Here is a 4,193-nt window from a genome sequence, read left to right as displayed (position 1 = left end):
GTTAATCTTATTTATCCACCTAACTTGTATACTACAAAAAAAATAGTAGGAAGTCTTTCCTATTAACTACAGTTTTCTGTCTCTAAAGGACTTTGTTTCCAGAGTAACAGGACACATTCACCTTTTCAGTGTACTGATTTGCCTCTTTTATACACTCAGCAGGGTACATCTCTGTCAAGACAAATGTAAGCTATCCTTAATGGGCAAACATCTGTTCTGTTTATCTTTACAAAGATAAATGGCTTGAATGTGTAATAATTTATGTCCTGGACATATATTTCAGTTTCCTTAACCTCTTTCTATTAAACATTACATATGTTTATACTATGTGCTGTGATGGAGTTATGAGATATTTATTCAAGCTAGTGCACACTTGATCCTGTAAATCCAGATGGCAGTGGAACACTGTGCAAATATATCAGCAAATGTCCTGAGCCAGTACAACTGCATTTTTTGGGACAGTGCACCTGCAGTGATGTGGCTTTCTGGCTTGGATAATTTTGTGCAGACATAGCTCACCATGCATTCTATTTTCAGTTCTATCTCTGACTCATACTGGACCAGTGGATTGTCTTGCCTCCCTTCCTTCAGTTCTACATATATAAAGTTCTAAAAACTTATCTAAATGCAATGCTAAAATCAAATATAAGAACAGCTTTTTTATTAACTTGACTGAATCTTGATGACAAGTACGTGCTGAAATTCTGAAGGTGCATTTCCCACAGACCCATAAAAATCACAGACATAAACATGACTGAAAACTAAAGTTTCCCCTTTCCAAATAAAGATAAAAATGATGAATTTTCATGTCACCATTTGAAGGTCTTTAACTGACCCAACTGCTGTTTGCCTTCCTGAGCTGGTAATAGAGACAAACAAAAGCATTAAAGACACACATGATCCATCAACTTACGTGTTTCAGCTTCTCCCATCATGGGTGGTCTCCCAGGGTAGATCAAGACTCAGTAGTTGCTGACGCCATAAAAAAAAGAAGCAAGTATTGTTCAAGTTCTTTGCTTTTAAAGGGATCATTTCCCATTTTCTCATCTCAAGGGATTGCCTTTGTAGCTGTAGCAGGGGAGCATTTCATTGCTCTCACTTTTGTGAATCATTTATCTTGAGATGTCAGATGTTGTCAGGTGCATTTTCAAAGGTACAAGACACAGAACACAGTGAAGCATCATTACTGAAAGAACATGATCTTACCCAGATATTGTGGAAATTGAAGCACATGATTGTTGCTGATGCAAAGGTCATGTCCTAACCTCTTGCTTTAGTTTATATTATGAAAAGGTTTTTTCCACTTCTTGCTTTTGCCTTCTTTCTTTTTTTTTAAATTTCCTTCCTCTCCTTTTCTTAGATCTCACTTACCAGTCTCTGTTTTTTTTATTTAAACACTCATTGCATCCTCTGATGATTACCTTGGTGTTTAGGGTGTCATGGGTGCATGATTTCCCTTTTGCTGCCATTAGTGTGAGTAAATTCCCATTCTCCCAGCAATTCTGTGTGGAAATAAACATGATCATTAACAATTTTACAGCTCGTAGGCTCAGGATAATGGCACTGACTAAAAGAATAGTGGAGGTAAGAACTGCAGTAGTTTTCCAGTATTATTCTAGAGTACACAAACTTCTTGACTTGTCTTTAATTTATGAATTGTTATCTTAGTGTTTCTAATGAGGAAAAACTATAACATTTCCACCTACTTTGTATTGCACCTCAGTAAAAATTTCTACACCAGACATGCTAAAAATATTTTGGTCAATTTGATGCTGCTATCACTTTTTATCACAGCTGACACTGTCATTCTTGTGCCCACACCTAACCCACTGGCACTGTGCATCTGTCAGCTCTTGTGCATTCCCCAGCTTTGGATCCACCACATACAAATTCAGGAACCACTTGGAAATGGGAGAAACCAGTGGAACAGCTGAGAGCTTTCTTTCATTTGAGTTAATATTTTAGCTGTATTTATGTTGATCCTTAGAACAACAGGGTCTTCTGAAAGAATCTGTTAAAAAACAGAAGAAAGCAATGTAGTAAAATTGAATTTTCAGTTACTTTTTCTTCGAAAAAAACAAAAGCATCTTACCTAATTGTACTATCTGCTTGACCACATGAAATCAAATCTCTGAAAGGGCAAATAATTTCAGAATTATTTACGGAAATTAATTTTCTCCTGACAGAAATAATACTTTACATAATAGAGAACAGCTATAAAAGCAGACTAAATCACTAGCAGACATTCTTTATCACTTTGACTAAGTAATTAAAAATTAATTTCTTGCAGAGAAATCCTTTGTGGGAGAGTGGATTATCTGCCTTCCTTCTTTGTGGCCTGTGGTGTGAAAGCACATTCATCAACAAGAGACACTATCACGGCGCCGTTGTGCTCCAGTGGTTTGTGGTTGCAGAGCAATCTCTCAATCTCTCAGAGCTCCAAGCTGGGTGTATCATTCCTAGGTCAAGCCATCTTGAAGTGGTTGGGACACTGCATATGGAACCCATACTCTGAAGAAGCAGCACACAGTTCTTTACTGCTGGTCTATATCCCAGATGATTGGAATATGACAGGATATATTTATTCATACCAAAAAAAAAAACTGTGTTTTTTTTCCTGATAAAGGTAGAAGTACAGATACTTCATTAGTCCTGTCCATGAATATGTGGTTTTCGTTAGTTGAGTTGTCAGCAGCAGTGTAATGTTTTAGTCCTCTGCACTGACATTTCTAATCATACAAGGTTGGAAAAATTCTCTATGGTCATTGAGTCCAGGCATCAACCTAACAATGCAGGTCTGTCAGTCCCCTGTCCCTAAGTGCCACATATACTTGTCTTTTGAACACTCCAGGGATGGTGATTCCACCACTTCCCTAGGGAACCCGTTCCAATGCTTGACCATCCTTTCAGTGAAGAATTTTTTCCTAATGCCCAGTCTAAACCAACATAACCAACATAACTTAGAGCTGTTTCCATTTGTCACTTGGGAGAAGAGACCAACCCTCACCTTGCTAAAACCCCCTTTCTGGTAACTGTAGAAAGCAATAAGATCTCACCTGAGCCTCCTTTTCTCCAGGCTAAACAACTCCAGCTTCTTCAGCCACTCATCCTTATGTTATTAATCTTAAGAAAATATGTTCTTTGATGTTTATCTTTGTGTACTTTCAAGACTAATCAAAAAGAGATTTAATCTGTGAAACAGGGAGCAGCTAACAAGCAAGCTCTCTAAGTGATGCCCAGGTGTTAGAAAGGCAAATTAGTTGTTGGTAGAACTGCCTTGTTAAGGTTTAGGGCTTGACATGTTTCAATGATCTCAGACCTACATGGAGGTTAACAAAGCTTGGGAATAAGGATGTACCACTGATAGTGGACACAAGGAATGTAGAATTTACAGGCCACAAGGACATTTGGCAGAACCCTCAAGACAAGGAAGAAACTAATAAAGACAGCTCAGTGACTGTGCTGGATCAGCCCCAGCTGGGTACAAAGTAATTGGCAGTGGGCAAACTGTGACCACTGACTCATGGCCACTGACCCAAAAGATTATGTGGGCTAATCAGCATTGAAAGTGAGAGACTCATTAATCAATAGAAGATAGAATACTGATTATTAAGGGAACTATGTAATTTGCAGATAACGGAACTTAATGCCTCTGTTTGCTAAAATGGATAAACAATGAAAAGTTGTGGTAGTTGTCATGCTGGCTTTGTTTGTTTGCCATCCAGCACCCCCTTCTGTGCAGAACTGCAAATACATCAAAGACTTCGATTGTGTGTGGATTGGCCTCTTGAACACCGGGTGAAAAATGCCTATTTTGGGACAATTAGACTTTTGTTCCAGACCCCTCAGCAGCTTTGCTGCCCTCCTTTTAACAAGCTCCAGCCCGTCAATGTCGTTCTTGTTGTGAGGGGCTCAAAACTAGACACAGAGTTGAGGTGTGGCGTCACGAGTGTACAGGGGCTGGCCACAATGCCATTGCCCTTCTTGGCCACCTGGACACGCTGGCTCACGTTCAAGCAGCACCCCTGGGTTCTTTTCCACCTGGCCGCTTTCCACCCACTCTGTCCCAAGTCCGTGGCGCTGCTGCAACCCAAGTGCAGAACCCGGATGTTCAGGCCAGGGCCCAAAGGCGAGGAGAGGAAGCGCCACGGCCTTTGGGGGAGGAACCAGCGCGGTTCTCACTGAGGCGGCCG

Source organism: Geospiza fortis, unplaced genomic scaffold (assembly GCF_000277835.1).
Source record: "Geospiza fortis unplaced genomic scaffold, GeoFor_1.0 scaffold173, whole genome shotgun sequence".
In the NCBI taxonomy this organism is placed as follows: Eukaryota; Metazoa; Chordata; class Aves; order Passeriformes; family Thraupidae; genus Geospiza; species Geospiza fortis.
The sequence above is the reverse complement of the archived record's forward strand: the minus strand, read 5'-3'. Positions refer to the sequence as shown.